Below are 26,149 nucleotides of genomic sequence, written 5' to 3' on the forward strand. Positions count from 1 at the left end.
TCCGCCTTGAGCACCGGCACAATCGGGCTCGTCCAGTCACTGAATTCGACTGGCAAGATGATGCCTTCCCTCAGCAGGCGGTCCAATTCACCTTCTATCTTTTCCCGCATCACGTACGGCACCGTTCTGGCCTTGTGGTGTACTGGCCTGGCGTCCGGGGTTATGTGAATCACTACCTTGGCCCCCATTAAAGTGCCAATGCCAGGTTGAAATAATGAGTCAAATTTGTCCAGGATCTGTGAGCATGATACTCGCTCCACAGAGGAAATTGCATTGACATCGCCCCATTTCCAGTTCATGACAGCAAGCCAACTCCTCCCCAGTAGTGCGGACCATCCCCCAGGACAACCCAGAGTGGCAACCTGTTCTCCGAATCTTTGTGGGTCATGACTACCGTGGTGCTGCCGAGCACCGGAATGATCTCCTTTGTGTATGTCCATAGCTGTGCGTCAATCGGCGATAATTTTGACCTCCTGGCCTTGGACGCCCACAACTTTTCGAACTGTTTGATACCCATCAGGGACTGGCTGGCCCCCATGTCTAGCTCCATTGATACTGGGATGTCATTGAGGAGCACTTTCATCATTATCGGTGGCGTCCTGGTGTATGAACTGTATACGTGCTTCACATGAACTCGCTGAACTTCAGCTTCCAGCGATTTCCCCCAGCGTTCATTTCTGCAATTTCTGCAGGTATTTTGCTCATCTCTGCAAACTCCGGCTGAGTGTGTGCCTCCACGCCTCCAACATGAGCTGCTGTTGGAAACAAAAGGTCCCTTGCCAGTCGATCTTCCCTGACTGCCCCTGTTATTGTCCTTGAGTGCGCCATTAACAGGTGTTGATGGCCCCATTACTGGCCGCATTGTCCCTTGCAATGGCGTGAATTGCCGTTCAGCTTGCCATTGTCTCTGTCGAACTCCCCCTCTGGGTTCGACTACATGTTAGGGCATGCCCGATTGTCCTTGTCTGCCTGGAGAACTGTGCTGCTTTAACAATGTTGAATCTCTGTCCCAACCATTTCTTAACACAGTACCTCTTATCTGTTCTGCTAGTGGCCATGCTCACATGGTTTAAATCCCAGTTCTCGTTGCCATTGATACGTCCTTACTATACAGTATAAATGCACACGAGGCCCATGCTTGAGAGAAGGTTAATCTGTGACCTGTCCTTTATTCCTTAGCACTCAAGTGCAGGAAGTGGGTGGAGCTTCCCCTTTTATATCTGAAGGTTCAGGTTAGGAGTGTCTCCCACAAGTTCACCACCGAGTGGCCATTGTTCTCACAGTGTACAACTTAGATCAGATTATACGTGGGTTACATTGCTGGTTGAATACATGACAGAGCAGGTGTCCCAATTCGTGGTGGTCTGCTGCCATCATGAAGACGCAGCTCTTGATACCATGGGTTCCACAACCACCTCAGGATAATGAGGAGGAAGAGGAGGGAGTGAAGGAAGAGAAGGGGCAGCCTACAAATCCCTGTTCAGGGCGGGATGATAGTGAGCACATCATCAGACTCTGGTTTCCTGAATGAAGCCCCAGATCCCTGTTGCTCACCACTTCCTCACCTTACCATCCCTCTGTCATGGAACAGCACAGCATCCTCTTGGCCACAATGCTGACATTAAAGAAACCACAAAACAAACATTTCAAACATAATTTATAAATAATGAATAACAAAACTACATGACAAAGTCAACTAATCACCCTTGTGCATTCCCTTCGTGTCAGTCTTTCTTGTGCCTTTGCCTATCAAGTGGTACCCCAGTGGCTGTAGCATAGCTGGTCAAAGACTGCTGACTTTCAGCGTGCGAGGCTGTAGATGGCCATGGAGGATGACCTCGAGCAGCTCTGGGCCTAGAAGGCCCGGCTGTAGATTGCACCACCTCAGCATGGGCAGCAGCAATCTGGGCAGGCTCATTGACTGGCAACAGTAAGGACACTGTCGGAGTGGCAATGGTGGAAGTACAAATGCTGTCATCCTGAGAGTGTGCAGCAGGCTTGAGCTCCATGGAGCCACTGCCACTCCCCCGTGGCGGCACCTCAGCAATCCTGGTAATCTGTTGGAGGACAGATTGCTGGACTGCTGCGAGACTCTGTAAGCCCCTTTCCACACTTGTTAACGCAGCCTCGATGGCAGCAAGCAGAGCTTGCATGACAGAAGTTGGAGCTTTCACTGCATCACTCAGACGGGGGTCTCACGGAGGGCTAAATTCGATAAGGTCCGAAAATGGGCGTGTGGATTGAGAGCTTATGTCGGCCTATGATATGTGTTGTAGTATAATGTGTTTAATTCCAGGAGTCAGGCAGCTTTGGTGCTTCTCTCTGAGGACTGAGCCACACCTCCCTGAAGTTAGGCTTCAGTGATGGGGTGTGGGAGTCAGTGAATTGAACTAGGTTAGGTTTTGGTTTTATTTATTAATTTTATAACTTGCTATGCATTGTAAAAATTCATAATTGTATGAAAACTTTAGTTAGAAGTTGCTTATTTCAATGATGATTTTGTTTAATCAGTGGTATTTACTTGGTGTTTCTCATTAGGGTCAATACTATAGAAACGTTACAAGGGTAGATCTTATTTAAACATAACTAATCCTTAAATCTTTGTGTTTTTTGATTTATATATTATGTTATTCATCTCACTATAAAACAAAAAGTCAACTATTTTATTTGGGACTTGGTGATAGGAAGACATTCAACTAAGGTAAATGCAATAACTTGCAAATAGTGGGAAATGTCACGTTTTAAAATGTCATTTGATTAAGCATCAGGAGTGGTATCACATGATCAAATGCCATGTAATCGAATGTCATGATCAAATCTCCAGGAATACCTCAAACCAGAGTTGGCAACCTTGTATCAAATCTGGGCCAGAGCATATACAATTGTTTCTTTTGTTACAATTTTGGTTTCCAGCCCTAGCAAACTACGGAACACAAAACGAAACTGGCTACACTTTCCATCGGGATCGGCCAGCTACCGCCCAGTTAACCGCTGAGATTGAGTTTAATGCCCATATTTGATTAAATATGGAAGCTAATGCCCAATTATCGCCCATTTATCGCTCGCGTAACTTTCGGCATACAGTTAATGCCGAGAAGTAGCTGAACCGCAGCCCATATTTTTTTTCAAATTCTGACGTTACCACTCGTGCACAGCCCAGAAGACTGTTTATAATGGAAACTAATGCCCAAACACCGCCTAGAATATCGCCGAGTGTTACGTTTGACATCTCACCCATATACCACCCAAATGATCGCTCGCCCAAAAAGATGCTCAAAAATTGCTGCACTCACCTGACCGTAACCCAGCGGTATGGATGCCATTTTGTAATTTGGAGGACTTTTCAAAAAAGGCTGCTTCAAGTTCATGGGAGCTTTGAAGTAATTTGTGAGTGCTTTTAAGGTGGTTTTAAAATCTCATTACAACCATCTAATCATATTGTGGTGAATTTTGATTTTTTATTGAGTTTTTAAGAGGACAATTTAATAATTCCGAATACATATAAATAGGGCATTTAGTAATGGGGCCTGAAATTTATCAGCCAGTATTGATGACTACTCACATGCTGCAGAATAGAGATGAGAGAAGGTTTATTGAAGAGCATTATGTGCCCAATCAAAGAGGTGGCAGATTGCTGAGGAGGAGGAGACCTTACACCCAACGCATTTACAGGGATAAGCGATCGTACCTGGACTTGTCCGATAACACATGCCTTAGGAGGCTGCACTTCCGAAAGGAGGTCATCAGTGAGATATGCCAGCTCATTAAGGGAGATCTGCAGATCTCCCTTAACGCACCATCAGGACTGCACTGCCCGTTGAGGTTAAGGTCACTGCGGCACTTTCCTTCTACACATCGGACTCCTTTCAGGCCTCAGCTGGCGACATTTGCAGTATATCTCAGCACGCCACACATTGCTGCATTTGACAGGTGAGTGAAGCCCTTTTCGCACGCAGGATGGACTTTATAAGCTACCCTATGACCAGGGAGGCACAGACTGAGAGTGCTTTGGGTTTCTCGAGAATAGCAAACTTCCCCAAGGTACAGGGAGCAATAAACTGTACGCACATCGTCCTGCGAGCACCTTTTCAGGATGCAGAGGTGTTTCAGAACCGAAAGGGATTCCACTCCCTGAATGTGCAACTCGTTGTCGACCACAAGCAAATAATCATGGCAATAAATGCAAATTTTCCAGGGAGCACCCATGATGCGCACATCTTGCGTGAGAGCACTGTCTCTGACCTATTTAAGAGTCAGTCACAAGGTCACAGTTAGATGCTGGGGGATAAAGGATATGGCATCACCATCTGGCTGATAACCCCCCTGTGTAAGAGCCAGACGGATGCCGAGAAGTGCTACAACGAAAGTCACATAGCCACAAGCAATATCGTCGAAAAGACAATTGGAATGCTGAAGCAGTGCTTCAGTTGCCTGGATCACTCAGGAGATGAATTACAATACCACCCTGAGCAGGCCACTAAATTCATTGTAGTGTGCTGCAGGTTGCATAACTTAGCTATCAGGAGGGGACAAGAATTGCCAGATGGGATTGCCGGTCCACCTCAGGAGAGAGGAGAGGCAGAAGAGGAGGACGAGGACCTCAGGGAGGACAATCAGGCTGGCATTGAAACCATGCCCCACCCCACCCTAGACCGCAGGAAAAGCCCCGTGGGAGTTATGCAGCTGCAAGACTATTGCGTCAGCAGCTCATAAATGAACACTTTGCGTTATGTTGGTGACAGTTACAGTTACAGTTGTGTTACATTACGTTTCATCTTTGCCTTTCCTGGTCTGGCCTCGCCATTGCTTGCAAACTTTGTATATGCTTAACATTTCTGCTATTGGAAGACACTGCACAACTATGTTAAGTTAACTAAAAACATTTTAATGCATAGAAAAGTTTTAAACAATTTTTTTTTACAATAAACACCCATATACCCCCACCCCCAACCCAATAGTGAAAATGTTATAAATAACAATTTTTTTCTTAAACAACAAACACCCATCTACCTCACTCCCACCCCAACAGTGAAACATTTTAAATAACAAGAAATAACAATAACAATAAAAACAACGAACTTTCATAAACAATTATAAATATAACAAACCCATCCATCCAACAGTCAACAAATTTATTAACAATAATTATAATATTCCCCACCCTTCCCTACTTGCGACCACGCCTCTCCTTTACCCCCCCTAATCTGAACCCCAACATTCCATTGACTCTAGATCAGTTCCTATGGAGTGGAGGGTAGCCAATGTAACCCCACTTTTTAAAAAAGGAGGGAGAGAGAAAACAGGGAATTATAGACCGGTCAGCCTGACATCGGTAGTGGGTAAAATGATGGAATCAATTATTAAGGATGTCATAGCAGTGCATTTGGAAAGAGGTGACATGATAGGTCCAAGTCAGCATGGATTTGTGAAAGGGAAATCATGCTTGACAAATCTTCTGGAATTTTTTGAGGATGTTTCCAGTAGAGTGGACAAGGGAGAACCAGTTGATGTGGTATATTTGGACTTTCAGAAGGCGTTCGACAAGGTCCCACACAAGAGATTAATGTGCAAAGTTAGAGCACATGGGATTGGGGGTAGTGTACTGACATGGATTGAGAACTGGTTGTCAGACAGGAAGCAAAGAGTAGGAGTAAATGGGTACTTTTCAGAATGGCAGGCAGTGACTAGTGGGGTACCGCAAGGTTCTGTGCTGGGGCCCCAGCTGTTTACACTGTACATTAATGATTTAGATGAGGGGATTAAATGTAGTATCTCCAAATTTGCGGATGACACTAAGTTGGGTGGCAGTGTGAGCTGCGAGGAGGATGCTGTGAGGCTGCAGAGCGACTTGGATAGGTTAGGTGAGTGGGCAAATGCATGGCAGATGAAGTATAATGTGGATAAATGTGAGGTTATCCACTTTGGTGGTAAAAACAGAGAGTCAGACTATTATCTGAATGGTGACAGATTAGGAAAAGGGGAGGTGCAAAGAGACCTGGGTGTCATGGTACATCAGTCATTGAAGGTTGGCATGCAGGTGCAGCAGGCGGTTAAGAAAGCAAATGGCATGTTGGCCTTCATAGCAAGGGGATTTGAGTACAGGGGCAGGGAGGTGTTGCTACAGTTGTACAGGGCATTGGTGAGGCCACACCTGGAGTATTGTGTACAGTTTTGGTCTCCTAACCTGAGGAAGGACATTCTTGCTATTGAGGGAGTGCAGCGAAGGTTCACCAGACTGATTCCCGGGATGGCGGGACTGACCTATCAAGAAAGACTGGATCAACTGGGCTTGTATTCACTGGAGTTCAGAAGAATGAGAGGGGACCTCATAGAAACATTTAAAATTCTGACGGGGTTAGACAGGTTAGATGCAGGAAGAATGTTCCCAATGTTGGGGAAGTCCAGAACCAGAGGTCACAGTCTAAGGATAAGGGGTAAGCCATTTAGGACCGAGATGCGGAGGAACTTCTTCACCCAGAGAGTGGTGAACCTGTGGAATTCTCTACCACAGAAAGTTGTTGAGGCCAATTCACTAAATATATTCAAAAAGGAGTTAGATGAGGTCCTTACTACTAGGGGGATCAAGGGGTATGGCGAGAAAGCAGGAATGGGGTACTGAAGTTGAATGTTCAGCCATGAACTCATTGAATGGCGGTGCAGGCTAGAAGGGCCGAATGGCCTACTCCTGCACCTATTTTCTATGTTTCTATGTTTCCTTGTACAAACTCCAAGCCGTCTTGTAGCAGGGCACCTTGCGTGCTGCTGCTGTGTGGAGGTTGACGGCAGATTCAAAGATGGGGCTGGAGATGGAGAGGATGTTTCCAAAGAAACTTCCTCCAAGTCAGAAGCAAGAGCTTCCTCCTGACGCACATATGTCGGTGGCAATGGCGGTATGGTATCTTGGGGTGCAGTGCCCTATTCCGGGATCACTGGCTGCCCTCTGGCATTCATGGACTCGGCTATTCTCTCCATCACCACTACCATCCGCGACATCTCCTGCGAGACTATCGTGGTCAGAGTGGCAATGTGGCCAGTTAACCCACCCATTGCCTAGAGGAGCTTTCGACCAATGTCGACGCTCGTTCTGGACAGTTCAACCATGTCCATGCTTACATTATTTTATTACATGCCTTTATTGCAAAGGGGTTGGAGTATAAAAACAGGGAAGTCTTGCTACAGTTATACAGGGTATTGGTGAGGTCACACCTGGAATACTGCATACAGTTTTGATTTCCATATTTACGAAAGGATATACTTGCTTTGGAGGCAGTTCAGAGAAGGTTCACTAGGTTGATTCTGGAGATGAGGGGGTTGACCTATGAGGAAAGGTTGAGTAGGTTGGGCCTCTACTCATTGGAATTCAGAAGAGTGTATGCATGCCTGTTTACTGTGTGATGTCTGAAACACTGTTATGCAAAACTGAACGTACCCTTACACTGTACACACCTTACCTGCACACTGCAGGTGACCCAGTCTAAAAAGGAACTCACAGCTTGTTGTCCTCACTCAGGATCTGTATCAGTTTAAGTATCATACCCTGCCTCATGGAGTCATTACTAAAGGTGCCTACATACACTATAGTGATCTTATCGAAACGTATAAGATTATGAGTGGGCTTGACAAGGTAGATGCAGAGAGGATGTTTCCACTAATAGGGGAGACTAGAACTAGAGGGCATAATCTTAGAATAAGGGGCCGCCCATTTAAAACAGATGAGGAGAAATTTCTTCTCTCAGAGGGTTGTAAATCTGTGGAATTCGCTGCCTCAGAGAGCTGTGGAAGCCGGGACATTGAATAAATTTAAGACAGAAATAGATAGTTTCTTAAAAGATAAGGGGATAAGGGGTTATGGGGAGTGGGCAGGAAGTGGAGCTGAGTCCATGATCAGATCAGCCACGATTGTATTAAATGGCGGAGCAGGCTTGAGGGGCCGTATGGCCTATTCCTGCTCCTATTTCTTATGTTCTTATTATGTTATGTACATCTGCCGGTCTTTGAGCAATGCGACTTCGCCGAACCAACCTCCGCGGGCTCGGCGCAGTCGTGGAACCACTCGGCGTGCCCTGCTGCAAGGAGCTTGGCCCCGCTGCTTCCTCGGTGGATGAGAACATGGCCGCAGGAACATAGGAAGTCCCCGCTGCAGGCTCCTCCTCCATCTCCTCACTGTCCTCGGTGGATAGGAGAACCTGCAGAAGAACAGGAGAGGCTCTTGCCTCCTCACCTCCAGAGACAACAGGTGATACCATGGGAACCTGGGGATCCTGTGAAGCCAGGTGACCTAGAAAACATAAATGAGGTTAGTAAAAGGGAAGAGGGTCACATGAGAATGCTTACATTAAGCAGTCATATGTACAAGGAGCAAGACTACTGCTATAAATACAAATATCACTGACATACGTCACATATAATTAACATCATGATAGTACAGAATCTGCATTGCATTACAATGATATTTCATGATCCCATCATTAATTACGTAACATTACATCAATCATATGTTGTACTGAAATGGCATTAAATGACTTTAAATCACCAATGGTTTATACATTACTCACGTGGCACAGGAACAGGTTCAGCACCACCACGGGTGGCCAACCGATTGTGGACCCCCACAAAGGCTAACGCCCAGTCTTCAAAGTCCATCAATGGGGATATATCTGCCGATCCTCCCAGAATTCACCTCTGTTCTGCCCTATTCTTGGAAAGTTTCTTCTGCAAAGGTGACAAGAGCATGGCATAAGATCATAGCCTAGGTACTATTACAGATATGACATATCAGATTATTATTACTATTACACAAGACACACAGCAGCACAACAAACAGACAATCCCCAATTAGTCATCGCCTATGCTATTCATCGTTACCATTAACATTATATGCCAATACGCTTCGTATGCAATTGAATGCATGGTTATATCTACAGTCTGAGAATAAATGTAATAAGATCGAGGTTAGGAAATAATGCATAACACCAAGATTACCAGCCTAACTACAATCCAGCAGATCTACATTTGAATTAATCATTACATCATTACAATTTATTTCATAAATTTAATACTTACTCTTCCGGAACCAATATGGTCGTTCCAGCGCTTGCGGCACTGGTTAGGCTCGCGGACCTCATGTGTCGTGGAAGAGACCACTTCGGCGCTCTCCGCCCAGATTCTTTAATACAGACAGGGTGGTGGGGGGAGCGGGGGACGAGGGGGGATCGTTCCCCATGACCAGCCCGGGTCAATTGGGTCCAAAGATTTTCCACCTCCGCGACCAGGGCAGCATTGGCCTCCTCGGAAACGTGCTTGGCGTGCCTTCATCTGCCCATCTCCTCTCACACCTCACCCACCTCCTTCACCTCTACATCGGTCATTACTTCGTCAATTATTTCCATTTTGTAATACAGCCACTATTGCAATATTCCAAACAAATAATCCACACCAGCTTCCTCAATACAACTCCTCTCTCCTCTCTCTCCTGCGCATATGCAGGTGACCCCTAACCTCCCGAATCATGGGAAAAGATCGTTGCTACGGACACCAGCCTTGCACGATGGAATAAAGCGCTAATGCCCATTTCACCTCGCTACGGCTAATGTCCAAGTAAAAAATGGAAACTAGCGGGTTTTAAAATGGGCGATATTCCGGCGATCATGAAAAAAAATATCAGTAACTCCGGAAATATCTCACATTTTTGGGCGATCTGGACAACAATGCAAAGTTTAGCCCACTGACATTACTTTGGTAGTTGTTTCTTCATTCCTTTCAAATTTAACATCCTCATCATCAATGGGATCGTGCTATTGTTGGTACATTCATGTTACTTTCGACTTTTTGTTGATGGCTTTCTGACAGTTTTCCGGCAACAGAAGAAACCTGAAAAGGTAAGTGCTAAAATTACTGTACGTGGCCTCGAGGAGCAGAAGCACTTCTTCCTGCTCCACAAGAATAAAGTGGGCCACTGCAGTCCTGGGCTCCTACAATCACAATCCCTACCCGTCAGGGAGGGCAGCACACTGCATGCATGTTGATAAGGGCCAGCCCTCAAAATGAACCGGGCCTCTTACTGGCACTATCGGGCAGTCAACCGGTGCCACCTCAGTATGGTACCAAAGTGTGATCTGGTGTGTGCATGTATTATGGAAATAGTTGGGATTGGACCCTGCTCACTCTTCCAAGAAATAATCATTGAAAATTCCATCAATTTGCATATAAAATTAGCAAACAATACAATGTTAAAAAAGTCACATCATAAAAATGCATTTAAAATTATAGTTTAATTTTCAGAAATAATTTCTGGAAATCAAGGTTGCTTGGTAAAATTAAAGAAGATTTCTCATCCACTGTTTTGCAGTAGGTTTTGGAAACCATTGGCTAATGCTAATAATACATTCAGGTTCCCTAACTTTCCCATTAATCTTTATAAAGGTAAGAGAAAGTACAGAAGCAAGATGATTCTTTGACCTGGAGAGATGAAACTGATGTGATAATAGATTTTAGAATAGGGAATGAAGATTCTGTCCATACAGGCCCAAAATTTGGCAAAGTAGCTATGAACATTTAACAAAGAAAAATAATTAATTGAAACATTCAAAAATCCTTTAGGCTACAAGATCCAGAGTTGCACATTCTATTTTTAAAGTGTATTATGAAAATATACTACCCTTTATTTGGAAATATTGCATTTTTTACACAATCCACTGGGACAATTTTTAATTTGTTTTTAAGATCACCAAATCTCAACCACTTATTTTGTTCACAGCTGCTTCCAGTCTGTACTGCTAGTTCTCTTCAATCACACACATTAGTGACAAAGTGGAGTTCAGCCTAATTTATAAGCAGAATGCACAATAGTCCAGTTCCATCTCCCTTTCAAAAATGAAAACCATATCTGAAGTAAAGAGTTTGCACAGAGTTTGAAATAAATAGCTTACTTAAAAAAAAACTGAATTATTTTCAGAAAGATCAGTGATCCCATGCTGGCGAATTGAATATTTTTCTGCTTTGGCATCCACTGTCAGCAACAAACACACTTAGGTCTGGTGTACCATTATCAGATACAGAGTAAAGTTCCCTGGGGTCTGTTCCAGCAATGTGCTGTAACCCTGCTGCACCAAAGTAATATTCCATTTCCCACACTAGCTATCCTTATGGCCTATTTGAGCGAGATTGCCAATTTAAATAGCAATTTGTGCACAACAACAGGGTGTTTTGCGCTGTGGACTCACATCCACTGGGAACTGTGTTCAAACTGTCCAAACTAATTTCACATAACATCTTCACAGCTGGCAGAGAGAGAGAGGAAGAGCAGACGTTCACTCTATTAGTCAGAGCTGGATTCAAGTAGAGGTCCCAGAGGGGTGCTGATTCACTGTAATGTTCAAGCCCCCATGTTAAAAATTTCCAATTTATTCTACAGTCCAAACATTTTAAAGGGAACTTGATATTTTTTATGGTCAAATTCAAATTTCTATTTTAATTTCAAAGAGCCGATTTCACAAAACAGTAAGTAGATACTTAATACACATATTTTAAAATTATCTTAACATGGTTAAGAATGTTCAACATTATACACTAACTGTAATATATCTTATTTTATGAACAACCCAATTTGATAATAAATTTATGAAAGGATTGATTTCCAGTAGAGAGAACAGTCTGCCTTCACATCCAAAGAATAACAACACAAGAATTGTTCAGGAACAGAAAAAGCCCATTAGGCCCATTTCTATTTTATCAATCTCACTTTCACTTCTCTTCATACTCATTAATCCTTTCTCTCTCCAAAAATGCATCTAATTGCTTTGAATACATTTATATTTTTCATTTTATTGCCTTTTCCTGCTTAACAGTAGTCTTTACATTTTGGGGGTAAAATTTATCCATGTGGTGGAGCCAACAGATTTAATGAAGTGGGTGTTACTGTTTAGTCATTTTGTTCATAAGTCTTGGATCTTTCACATATTTTTGCCTGCACTTAAAATTTGTCCCGCGAATGAACTCTTTATGTGTTTTAATGCATAGACCTGGCATTAAGGCCAATGCAGTTGCTTCGGGCTTGTTAAGCCCCAACTAAAAGTATATGTGTAAATTTGCTCATGCATGCTTTCCAATCACAAATTATAGGCAGCTTTAAGGCAGTGGAGAATGTCAGAGGGGTAATATGGAATAGAGCAGGAACCATTTAAAGGAATGACTCAAATGTTTCAGGAAGGAGGAGAAATCTAGAAGTGTGTCTGTGCTTTCTCCTTGTGCCACTTGTATTAGAGCACTGTGGAATTCCTGCAAGGTGTACTATGGGAAGGGATAGCACCGTTCTATTATAACTTCAGGGGGCTATTCGTGATAGCACTTATCCAGAAACATGTACAGGCTAGGAACTGAGCGATTTAAGAGCCACACTCTTGTGCATCTGCTCATACGACTCTATTGGAGGCCAAGTTTTTAAGGCAACTCAAGCACAAGCCATCGCACTGTCAACAAGTTCACAGAATTCCTCACCCACAGATTGGTGTAGTCTATCACCCAGCATGCTGAAGCTGCCCATTATTGTATGCAATATGGATCTCAGCGGCATCAGATGTGTTGACAGCTCTACATGACTGGAACACACTGTTGATGATATATAGTTGAATCCTGTCGGGTATAAATTATCATCTGACAGCAAACTAAAAGCAGAACTAAGATATTATATTTAAAATTGTTTTGAGACAGGTGACAAAGCAAATTCAGAATCTGTGGCCAAATGAAAGTAAAAGTCACATTGGTAAAAGTAATCTGGTGGAGCAGATTAGCTATCTGTTATAGAACCAGTCCAATTTTAATTTCATTCATTCTGATGGTTGTGTAACAGACTGATAATCCACTCTGCCAGATTACCCGCTATGGGATGAAGATGAAAATTTATCATACATATTTGGAAAATCCTAAACTGTAATCCAATTTGGATTTAGCTTTACCAATTATCTGTTAAAATAATGGTACTTTCTTGTCTACATTTTCTGGTAATGCTTAAAGGGTTTCTAAACCTAGTCACCCGTTACACAGTTCTTTGACTTCAGGATTTATAAGAACAAAATACACACGGCACAGAGTTTTGGCTCAACCAAGATTCGTTTGTTTATTGAACATGCACACAATTACCTCCCCAGTATAAATCACTATGATTTATATTGGACTAACAAACCCCAAAATACAAACCTCTACACAAGGATATACTTGCTTTGGAGGCAGTTCAGAGAAGGGACATGTCATGTATGTATGTTTGGGGTTACTAGCCACCAGGTGGCGCGACTGCCAGAGGTCATTGGGCTGTACGCACGTGTGTGCAGCCCAGGTATAAAAGGCAAGTCATCCTGTAAGGTAATCACTTTGGGCCCGAATAAGACAGAGCCAGTTTGTACCTGTGTTAGCTTACAGTATTCAGTCTATCGAGTTATTACATACATAACATTTGGCGATGAGGTAAATTAAGAAACTTTGCATGCAAAAATGCGCACAATTGGAATTCTGGAGAGATTCGTGGAGGGAGAGGACTGGACAGATTTAGTAGCTCGCCTGGCAAACAAAATGGAGAAACCCACTGATGCAGTTAGGCGCAGGGCGATATTCCTCACGGTTTGCGGTCCGAAAATCTATGGACTCAAAGAATCTTCTGTCGCCTGCAAGTCCAATGGACAAGGACTATGAGGAATTGCGTGCCCTGGTACGTGACCATCTCAAACCAGAAGAAGACATCATCATCTCACGATAGCGATTCTATACGTACGTTCATTATGAGGGCCAGGATGTGTCGGAATTTGTTGCCGACCTAAGACATCTAGCTGGACCGTGTAAGTTCGAAAACACATTGGGAGACATACTGTGAGACTTCTTTATAATCGGCATCAACCATGAGGTGATCCTGTGTAAGCTACTGGCGGCAGAAACGTTAGACTTAAGCAAGGCCATCACGATTGCCCAGGAATGCATGACGACGGACAAACACTTAAAGCAGATATCATCGGAAAATCGGAACTCGACAAGTACTGTAAACAAGATTGTATTGTCGTTTGGCAGAGCTGCATATGGCAGGGCCTACTCAACTACGTATGCGAAACCTGTGGCTGCTCAAAGTCTGCCAACGGGAATGAATCTGATTTCACCGTGTTGGCATTGTGGGGGCAATCAGCCTCATTAGTGTCAGTTTAAACAGTACATTTGTAAAGGCTGTTTGAGACGGGGACATCTCTAGCGCATGTGTCTGCAACTGAGCAAGCGTGCTGCGACACAATATGTGGAAGATGATGACCAGTATAGCCCGGATCCGGATATGCAATCTGAGATACCAGAGGAGGAAGTGTATGGACTGTATTCGTTCCTAACAAAGAGCCAACCGATAATGATTAATGTGAAAGTTAACGGTGTGCCGGTACCGATGGAATTGGACACGGGTGCGAGTCAATCAATAATGAGCCAGAGAACATTTGACAAGCTGTGAGATACTAAGGCTGTGAGGACTAAGCTGAATCCAGTCAATGCCAAGTTGCGTACGTACACTAAAGAACTTATAACAGGGATTGGCAGTGCAGCAGTCAAGGTGTCATATGATGGTGCAGTTCATGATTTACCATTATGGATTGTTCCAGGCAATGGTCCAATGCTGTTCGGCAGGAATTGGCTTGAAAAAAATCAAATGGAATTGGAAAGATATCAAAGCGTTGTCATCGGAGGATAATACTCCATGTGCTCAAGGGCTGAGCAAGTTCCCCTTACTGTTTGAACCAGGCATCGGCAAATTCATGGGAGCCAAAGTGCAGGTCCACATGTACTCGGATGCAAAACCCATCCATCATAAAGCCGGGCGGTTGCATACATGAGGGAGAAGATTGAAATCGAACTGGACAGACTCCAGTGTGACGGGGTCATATCACTGGTCGAATTTAACGAATGGACGAGCCCCATTGTTCCTGTGTTGAAGAATGATGGCACTGTCAGAATTTGTGGAGACTACAAGGTTTTGATCAACTGAGTTTTGAAACAGGATCAATACTCGTTACCGAAGGCTGATGACCTGTTTACAATGCTAGCCGGGGGGAAGTTGTTCATTAACCTGGATCTGACATCAGCCTACATGACACAGGAGCTGGTCGAGATATCGAAGAAACTTACGTGCATCAACACTCATAAAGGACTGTTTATCTACAACAGGTGTTCTTTCGGAATTCGCTCGGCTGTAGCTATATTTCAGAGGAACATGGAAAGTCTACTGAATCCGTCCCTAGAACCATTGTGTTCCGAGATTATATCCTGGGCACAGGTCGTGACACCGCCGAACATCTGAACAACCTGGAAGAGGTTCGACATCATCTGGACAAAGTGGGACTCAGACTGAAATGTTCGAAGTGCATCTTCATGGCACCGGAAGTCAAATTCCTGGGAGGAAAATTGTTGCTGATGGCATCAGGCCTACGGATTCGAAAACCAAGGCCATAAAAATTGCACTCAAGCCTCAGAATATGACGGAGCTGCGTTCGTTCCTTGGTCTAGTCAACTACTTCAGTAATTTCTTACCTACATTGAGCACTTCATTAGAGCCACTGTACATGCTGCTAAGAAAAGGCGACAACTGGGTTTGGGGTGCGTCTCAAGACAGCACTTTTCAAAAAGCTACTAATCTGTTTTGCTCTAACAAGCTTCTGGTACATTATGATCTGTGTAAGCATCTAGTATTGGCCTGTGATGCTTCGTCATATGGAGTTGGTTGCGTGCTCCAACAAGCTAATGAGTTGGGTAAACTACAACCTGTTGCGTATGCTTCTAAAGGTTTGTCAAATGCGGAAAGAGCCTACAGCATGGTAGAAAAAGAAGCATTAGCCTATGTGTATGGGGTTAAAAAGATGCATCAGTACCTGTTTGGTCTTTGGTTTGAACTGGAACAGATCACACGCCACTCATTTCATTGTTTTCGGAAAACAAAGGTGTCAATACCAATGCATCGTCCCGCATCTAGAGGTGGGCGCTGACATTATCTGCCGATGATTATATCATTCGCCATAGACCTTGCACTGAGAATTGTGCCAATGCACTGAGCCGTCTGCCATTGCCCACACCGGAGGTGGAGACGCCACAACCTGCAGACCTACTGTTAGTTATGGATGCTTTTGAAAGTGAAGGAACCCCTGTCACGGCTCAACAAGTTAAGACCTGGACCAGCCAGGACCTGATATTATTGATTGTGAAACGTTGTGTCCTTAGTGGTGATTGGTCTGCCATACCCAAGCAAATGGGTGATGAGACGAAACCTTACAACTGTCGCAAAGACAAACTATCCATTTAGTCAGATTGTTTACTGTGGGGTAATCGTGTTGTTATGCCTAAGAAAGGCAGAGAGAAATTTGTACATGACCTACATAGCATTCACCCCGGTATTGTCATGATGAAAGCCATTGCCAGTTCTCATGTATGGTGGCCTGGAATTGACTCTGATCTGGAATCATGTGTGCATCAGTGCAACACTTGCATGCAGCTAAGTAAAGCACCAGCGGAATCGCCGCTGAGTCTGTGGTCATGGCCATTTAAACCATGGTCCAGGGTCCACATTGACTTTGCAGGTCCCTTCCTGGGAAAGATGTTTTTAGTTATGGTGGATGCTTATTCCAAGTGGATAGTGTGCATAATCATGTCATCCAGTACATCCACAGCTACCATTGAGAGCCTTCGTGTCATGTTTGCCACTCATGGTCTGTCTGACATCGTTGTAAGCGACAACGGACCTTGCTTCACTGGTCTGGAGTTTCAAGAGTTCATGAAACTCAATGGTATCAAACATGTGAGGTCAGCACCATTCAAACCCACATCCAAAGGTCAAGCAGAGTGTGCTGTCCAAGCCATCAAGCGTGTATGAAACATGTAGCTCAAGGTTCACTGCAGACTTGCTTGTCATGCATATTACTTAGTTACAAGACAAGACCCCATACGCTTTCCGGGGTCCCCCCTGCTGAACTATTGATGATGAGAGGTCTCAAGACCAGGCTCTCTCTTGGCCACCCTGACCTGAACGATCATGTTGAATACAAATGTCAGAGTCAGCAGTGGTATCATGATTGTGCTGCCGTGTCACGCCACATTTCTGTTAACGATCCTGTGTAAGTACTAAATTATGGTCAAGGTCCCAAGTGGATCGCCGGTACTGTTATGGCCAAGGAGGGTAACAGAGTGTTTATTGTCAAGCTCAAGAATGGGCAAACATGCAGGAAACATGTTGATCAGATAAAGCTCCGGCACACGGATGAACCGGAACAGTCTGAGGAAGACACAATCAGTGACCAACCAACCTACCATCAGTTAACAGGGGACTCCGCTGTCATCAATGAATCTGGACTTTCAATCCCTGACATGGTCATTGCCACTCCCATCAGATCTGCTACCCAGCCCCCAGTCATAACAGACTCAGAACGCTCGCCCAAGGCTGGAGTTGAACTGAAACGTTCAACTCGGGAGCGGAAAGCCTCGGAGCATCTCAATTTGTAAAACGACTGTTTCTTAAAGGGGGATATTGTCATGTATGTATGCTTGAGCTTACTAGCTACCAGGTGGCGCCACTGTCAGAAGTCATTGGGCTGTACATGTGCGCAGCCCAGGTATAAAAGGCAAGCCATCCTGTAAGTTAATCACTTTGGGCCCTCATAAAGCAGAGCCAGGTTTGTGCCTGTGTTAGTTTACAGTATTCAGTCTATTGAGTTATTACATACATAACAGTTCACTCGGTTGATTCCGGAGATGAGGGGGTTGACTTATGAGGAAAGGTTGAGTAGGTTGGGCCTCTACTCATTGGAATTCAGAAGAATGAGAGGTGATCTTATCAAAACGTATAAGATTATGAGGGGCCTTGACAAGGTGGATGCAGTGAGGATGTTTCCACTGATAGGTGAGACTTGAACTAGGGGGGATAATCTTAGAATAAGGGACCGCCCATTTAAAACGGAGATGAGGAGGAATTTATGTTCTCAGAGGGTTGTAAATCTGTGGAATTCATTGCCTCAGAGAACTGTGGAAGCTGGGTCATTGAATAAATTTAAGACAGAGATAGACAGTTTCATAACCGATAAGGGTTAAGGGGAACAGGCAGGGAATTGGACCTGAGTCTACTGTACATGCTCCATGTCTCTGAGCCATACAGGAGGGCAGGTATTACTACAGCCCTGCAGACCATAAGCTTGGTGGCAGTTTTAAAGGCCTGGTCTTCAAACACTCATTTCCTCGGGCGGCCGAAGGCTGCACTGGCGCAGACACCTCAAGTCGTTGGAGTAATACCACCAACGATGCCTCCGCAAGATCCTACAAATCCCCTGGGAGGACAGATGCACCAACATTAGCGTCCTCGACCAAGCCAACATCCCCAGCATTGAAGCATTGACCACACTTGATCAGCTCCGCTAGGCAGGGCACATCATTCGCGTGCCAGACACGAGTCTCCCAAAGCAAGTGCTCTACTCAGAACTCCTTCACGGCAAACGAGCCAAAGTGGGGCAGAGGCAATGTTACAGGGACACCGTGAAAGCCTCCCTGAAAAAGTGCAACGTCCCCACTGATACCTGGGAGTCCCTGGTCAAAGACTGCCCTAAGTGGAGGAAGTGCATCTGGGAGGGCGCCGAGCACCTCGAGTCTCATTGCCGAGAGCATGCAGAAATCAAGCGGAGGCAGCAGAAAGAGCGTGCGGTAAACCTGTCCCACCCACCCCTTCCCTCAACAACTATCTGTCCCACCTATGACAGGGACTGTGGTTCTAGTATTGGACTGTTCAACCACCTAAGGACTCATTTTAAGAGTGGATGCAAGTCTTCCTCGATTCCGAGGGACTCCCTATGATGATGATGATGAGGACCTGAGTCCATGATCAGACCAGCCATGATCATATTAAATGGTGGAGCAGGCTCGAGAGGCCATATGGCTTACTCCTGCTCCTATTTATTATGTTCTGATGAGATATTTCATAACTCTCAACAAAAATATATTCCAATGAGAAGGAAAGACTGTAAGAGAAGGGATAACCATCTGTGGTTAACTAAGGAAGAAAGGGATGGTATCAAATTGAAAACAAGGGCATACAAAGTAGCCAAGACTATTGGGAGGCCAGAGGATTGGCAATCTTTTAAAAGCCAGCAAAGAATGACAAAAAAAATAATAGAGGGAAGATAGATTATGAAAGCAAACTAGCACAAAATATAATAAAAGACAGTGAGAGTTTCTACAGGTACATAAAAAGGAAAAGAATGGCTATAGTAAATGTTGGTCCCTTAGAGGATGGGACTAGGGAATTAATAATGGGGAACAGGGAAATGGCAGAGACTTTGAACACATATTTTGTATTGGTCTTCAAGGTAGAAGACACTAAACACATCCCAATAGTGGATAATCAAGGGTCTTTAGGGAGGGAGAAACTTAATACAATCACTATCACTAAAGAAATAGTACTCGGTAAAATAATGGGACTAAAGGCGGACAAGTCTCCTGGACCTGATGGCTTGCATCCAAGGGTCTTAAAATAAGTGGCTGCAGAGATAGTGGATGCATTGGTTGTAACCTACCAAAATTCCTTGGATTCTGGAGAGGTCCCAACGGATTGGAAAACCGCAAATGTAATACCCTATTTAAAAAAGGAGGCAGAAAGAAAGCAGGAAACCATAGACCAGTTAGCGTAACATCTGTCGTTGGGAAAATGCTGGAGCCCATTATTCAGGAAGCAGTAGCAGGACATTTGGAATTCAATCAAGCAGAGTCAGTATGGTTTTATGAAAGGGAAATCGTGTTTCACGAATTTGCTGGAGTTTTTGAGGATGGAACGAGCAGGGTGGATAAGGTGAAACCAGTGGATGTGGTGTAATTGGATTTCCAGAAGGGATTCGATAAGGTGCCACATAAAAGATTACTGCACAAGATAAAAGTTCACGGGGTTGGAGGTAATATATTAGCATGGATAGAGGATTGGCTAACTAACAGAAAACAGAGAGTCGGGATAAATGGGTCATTTTCTGGTTGGCAAACAGTAACTAGTGGGATGCTGCAGGGATCAGTGCTGGGGCCTCGACTATTTAAAATCTATATTAATGACTTGGATGAAGGGACCGAGTGTAATGTAGCCAAATTTACTGATTATACAAAGATGGGTTGAAGAGCAAATTGTGAGAAGGATACAAGAAATCTGCAAAGGGATATAGACAGGCTAAGTGAGTGGATAAAAATTTGGCAGATGGAGTATAATGTGGGTAAATGTGAGGTTATCCACTTTGGCATAAAAAAATAGAAAAGCAAATTATAATTTAAATGGAGAAAAATTGCAGAGTGCTGCAGTACAGAGCGACCTGGGGGTCCTTGTGCATGAAACACAAAAAAAGTTAGTATGCAGGTCCAGCAAGTAATCAGGAAGGCAAATGGAATGTTTGCTTTTATTCTCTATCCCCCTTGCAATAAAGGCCGAGAAGTCCTGCTGCAACTGTACAGGGTATTGGTGAGATATATTTGCATTGGTGACTGTTCAGAGAAAGTTCACTAGGTTGATTCTGGAGATGAGGGTGTTGACTTATGAAGATAGGTTGAGTAGGTTGGGTTTATACACATTGGAGTTCAGAAGAATGAGAGGTGATCTTATTGAAACTTAAAAGATAATGAGGGGGCTCGACAAGGTGGATGCAGAAAGGATATTTCCACTCATACGGGAAACTAAAACTAGGGGGCATAGTCTCAGAATAAGGGACTGCCCATTTAAAACTGAGATGAGGAGGAATTTATTCTCTCAGAGCATTGTAAATCTGTGGAATTCCTTGTCCCAGAGAGCTGTGGAGGCTGGGCCATTGAATATATTTAAGGCGGAGATAGACTAATTTTTGAGCAATAAAAGAACTAAAGGTTATGGGGAGCGAGCAGGGAAGTGGAACTGAGCCCAAGATCAGATCAGCCATGATCTTATTAAATGGCGGCGCAGGCTCGAGGGGCCATATGGCCTACTCCTGTTCCTATTTCTTATGTTCTTTATGCAAGGGTCATTTGCATTGGCTGTTACATACAAACTCCACACAATTACTTCCCCAGCATAAATCACTATGATTTATATTGTACTAACAAACCCGAGAATACAAACCTCTACGATTTCAATCAAATTGCATATGGTTGGCAACATCAGGAGGTTTACCATGGAAGCAACCTTGAGCAACAAAAATAAAGCACTGCTCCAGAAGACTGTTTGATAAATGCCCAATAAAGGCAGAGCAGCATTAGCTGGCTTACTTCTAGCTTCTCATGTAAAACAAATCATTATTTGTGTGTGGAATCTGTTCTGCTAGCTCTCACCACTGGGGCCAATGTCTTGCAGTGAATGCGTACCAGGTAAATTAATCATGGCACAGATACGATAAAAACCCAATACCAATAGGTCCTATTTATGCTCCAGTAAAACATAGTTGAAAATGCGCACAGGGTGGCAGCACTTGCACATTATATGTTTGTCGGCATTATTCAAATATTACATTAGCCATCTACAACTTTGAGCATGTATTTATAACCCAATGCCTTGTAGAGCTTGAAAATTACAGCGAGTCATGTTACCGTGGCCCCATTTTCAATCTAACTCGCCAGGTGCGTTAGGTTAAAATCAGGGCTCATATGTATGCTTAACTTGCTCATTTCAAGCCAATATTTAAATGAGGGTATTAACCCAGTTGTTAAAATAGTGTAGAGAGGAATTTGATATGAATGCATTAGGCAGTTATGTGTTATCATCACAGTAATTTCAAAACTTTTTTTCATAAAGGTGCAATAATGATGTGATTCTTGATAGTGACCTGGGTACAATTATGGCTCAAGTAGATCTCCCTGTTTCAACCCCTGTGATTGTAGAATTTTCTTAAAATGTGAATGAATATAATTTTTCTAAAACCTTTGGCATGACAGCATTCTATTTATTGCAAAATGAAATCAAAGTTATCTAAGTGAGAAAAAAAATCACAGCAAATGTACAATTGCATTGTGTACAGCAAAGCTCTCGAGTGTCGAGAGATACCAATCACCTCACACTTTCTAATAGATGCTCATCTTCACTTGATGAAATTGTTTCTAAAACTGTCAAGAAAAAGTTCCAGACCACAGGGTATCTGTTTAGAATCAAGGCTCAGTTAGCTATTGATTTCTCTTTGCAGTTGAACTAGATTAATTACGTGTGTAAATTGCTGAATCAGCTTTATTTCCCATATACTAATCATTGTTGGGCCACAATCCCTCTCATCAACATTATTGGGTGTTAAAAGTTGTGGAAGGCACTGCACTTCTCTAGATTCCTCAAGTGCAAAGAGTTATTTATGAACTGTAACAAAAGATTCTTTTAGAAGCCAGTTGCCATTCAAGGGTAATCAAGGAGAACCTCATTCAAAATTGCACACCATTTGACACAGTGAGTTATTATCGGGAGCTCAGAACTAGGAACAGGAAGATATCAAGTAAAGGGTTACCAACCCTCCAGGATTGTCCAGGAGTCCCCAGGAATTAAATATTAATCTCCTGGATACTATGGAGCATTTAAAAAAGTGTTTTTTTGAACATTTTCATTTATTAGTTATAAAAATATTGAAGATTCAGGGAAAAAAAGCTTTTTGAATAGATAGGATGGTTGGAGGTGAGAGCTTATATAATGAAACCTCCTGGCCCAACCAGAGTTGGCAACCCTATCTGTAAGTTAGTCACAGAAGTACAGTTTGCTATACATATATAGTTTTGTTTTCATCCTACAAATGTTTTACCTTTGTTTGCTCACGTTAGATCCTTTTGCCTGTGCACAATTAAAGAATGACAAATTCAGCACTGTGATTCTTGACGAAGTTGAAATGCAACATGCAAGCAGGAGTTGTAAGGTGGTATCAAAGCAGAACTGAATCATGCCACATTCCTTTGGATTTGCTTTGGCGCTATCTCAAGACATCCACTTGGACATGCCACCAGGACTCCCTTGAAAATTATGGATGTTGGCAATCCTGTAGACTGCAAAATATGAGCCTTGAAATAACAACTTGAGATACTGCTGTACAAAGTCATAATACGTGGATATGAAATTTCTCCTTCACGCTAATTTAATGGAAGCAATAATCTCTTTATTTTAAACGGGCTGATGCCTCCACTAATATAGCAGAGAGGATTTTATCACATTAGACATTTGTATGCTAATATCCCACAACATGATTTCACAGCCTTAGTCAACGGAAATTGTTGTTTTGTGTTTAAAGTACATGAATTAGGTCTTTTTAACATGTTTTCCTGTGCACCTTGCCTCTGTGTTCTGTGACCTCCTGTGTGTGCTTTCTTATGGCATCCGGCTACTGCATAACCTCTGCCAGGTTGAAAACATTCCAGCAGCAGATCAGTCATCTGGTGAACTACAATGAGATGAAGGAGTCCTGCTTCCTGTATGTGCAGCATACCCTGCTAGGCCAACATTAGTTCCAAGTGGTTCCTTTGCTGAGATTACACTTGGCTTAGTGCTTCTCCAGGCAATTGCATATACTTGTACAAAGCTTGGTGACAGCATATAACAGCTGCTGCCATGTGGGTCAGTGGCTTGTGCAATTTTTATGCCCCTGTTGGAAACAGTCTCCCCGCAAAGCTCTCTGATCTATCAGAGTGTTGAACAGGTAGCCTGTATCAGCTCACTGAATCTATCCTTGATGCTTGCCCCAAGAGAGTTGAAGCCAGCCAACCTCCCTAGACTATTTCCCGGTGTGTGGAGTTTTTGTGCATGGAGCCAAGTAATTGCTTATAAAGCTCCCATTGCTATAGCAGCTTCCTTTTGAAAGCTGACCTATTAATGTCTGCATCCTCAGATGACTTGAGGGGCACACAGCATTGGGAACCCCTGAGCTGCATCAGCTGCCCCCCTCCTGCACCACCTAGTATTCCAAGATTCATCTTATTACTATTAATAGCTGCTGCCGTGTGTATATCTGAGCTGTCTTTAGTGCAACTGATAAATTATTAGTGATGAGCTGCAGGTGTCCTTTGTGTTTGCCCTGGAGAATTTTGGGGTTCACTGCTTTGTGAAGGGAGTAGGTGGTACATTATAAATAATGAAATGCATCTACCGTATGGTTGATGTAATGTAATTATATATATTATGTGCTCATGCACAATGTGCACAAACACGTTGAGGTAACAAACTGCAAATTAATAAAGTACGCTGACAACGCTCTCCACCACATTCTTGGTGTTGTCAATCTGCCTGTTCTACATCTGATCTTAGAATGAGCCAGAATTTTATCCAGTTAGACATTAGGAAGAATAAAGCCATCATTTCTGTGCCCCTCCATCCCACAAACTCCATTCCCTTGTCACTGATACCATCCCCCTCCCCAGACACTGTCCCAGGTTGAAACCGACGGGACACCATGGTAGAAACATAGAAACATAGAAAATAGGTGCAGGAGTAGGCCATTCTGCCCTTCGAGCCTGCATCTCCATTCAATATGATCATGGCTGATCCTGCATTTCAGTACCCCTTTCCTGCTTTCTCTCCATACTCCTTGATCACTTTAGCCGTGAGGGCCACATCTAACTCCCTTTTGAATATATCAAACGAACTTGCCCCAACTACTTTCTGTGGTAGAGAATTCCACAGGTTCACAATTCTCTGAGTGAAGACGTTTCTCCTCATCTCGATCCTAAATGGCTTACCCCTTATCCTTAGACTGTGACCCCTGGTTCTAGACTTCCCCAACATCGGGAACATACTTCCTGCATCTAACCTGTCCATTCCCGTCAGAATTTTATATGTTTCTATGAGATCCCCTCTCATTCTTCTAAATTTCATTGAATACAAGCCTAGTCGATCCAGTCTTTCTTCATATGTCAATCCTGTCATCCCGGGAATCAGTCTGGTGAACCTTCGCTGCACTCCCTCAAAAGCAAGAAATGTCCTTCTTCAGATTAGAAGACCAAAACTGTACACAATATTCAAGGTGTGGCCTTACCAAGGCCCTGTACAACTATAGGAAGACCTACCTGCTCCTATACTCAAATCCTCTTGCTATGAAGGCCAACATGCCATTTGCCTTCTTTACCGCTTACTGCACCTGTATGTCAACCTTCAATGACTGATGTACCATGACACCCAGGTCTCGTTGCACCTCCCCCTTTACCAATCTAGCACCATTCAGATAATAATCAGCCCTCCCGTTTTTACCACCAAAGTGGACAACCCTCACATTTATCCACATTATACTGCATCTGCTATGTATTTGTCCACTCACCTAACGTGTCCAAGTCACTTGCAGCCTTTTAGCATCCTCCTCACAGATCACACTGCCACCCAGCTTAGTGTCATCTGCAAACCTGGAGATATTACATTCAATTCCTTCATCTAAATCATTTATGTTTATTGTAAATAGCTGGGGTCCCAGCACTGAACCTTGTGGTACCCCACTAGTCACTGCCTGCCATTCTGAAAAGGACCTGTTTACTCCTACTCTCTGCTTCCTTTCTGCCAACCAGTTCTCTATCCACATCAGTACATTACCCCCAATATCATGTGCTTTAATTTTGCACACTAATCTCTTATGTGGGACCTTGCCAAAAGCCTTTTGAAAGTTTAAATACAACACATCCACTGGCTCCCCCTTGTCCACTCTACTAGTTACATCCTCAAAAAATTCTAGAAGATTTGTCAAGCATGATTTCTCTTTCATAAATCCATGCTGACTTGGACAGTTCCTGTCACCGCTTTCTAAATGCGCTACTATTACATCTTTAATAATTGATTCCAACATTTTCCCCACCACCGATGTCAGGCTAACCGGTCTATAATTCCCTGTTTTCTCGCTCCCTCCTTTTTTAAAAAGTGGGGTTACATTAGCTACCCTCCAGTCCATAGGAACTGATCCAGAGTCAATAGAATGTTGGAAAATGACCACCAATGCATCCACTATTTCCACGTCTTTAAGTACTTTATCGGCCTTCAATCCCATCAATTTCCCTAAAACAATTTGCTGACTAATAAGGATTTCCTTTGGTTCCTCCTTCTCGCGAGACCTTCGTTCCCCTAGTATTTCCAGAAGGTTATTTGTGTCTTCCTCAGTGAAGACAGAACCAAAGTATTTGTTCAATTTGTCTGCCATTTCTTTGTTCCCCATTATTCTGACTG

This window comes from Pristiophorus japonicus, chromosome 1, assembly GCF_044704955.1.
Source record: "Pristiophorus japonicus isolate sPriJap1 chromosome 1, sPriJap1.hap1, whole genome shotgun sequence".
Taxonomy (NCBI): Eukaryota; Metazoa; Chordata; class Chondrichthyes; family Pristiophoridae; genus Pristiophorus; species Pristiophorus japonicus.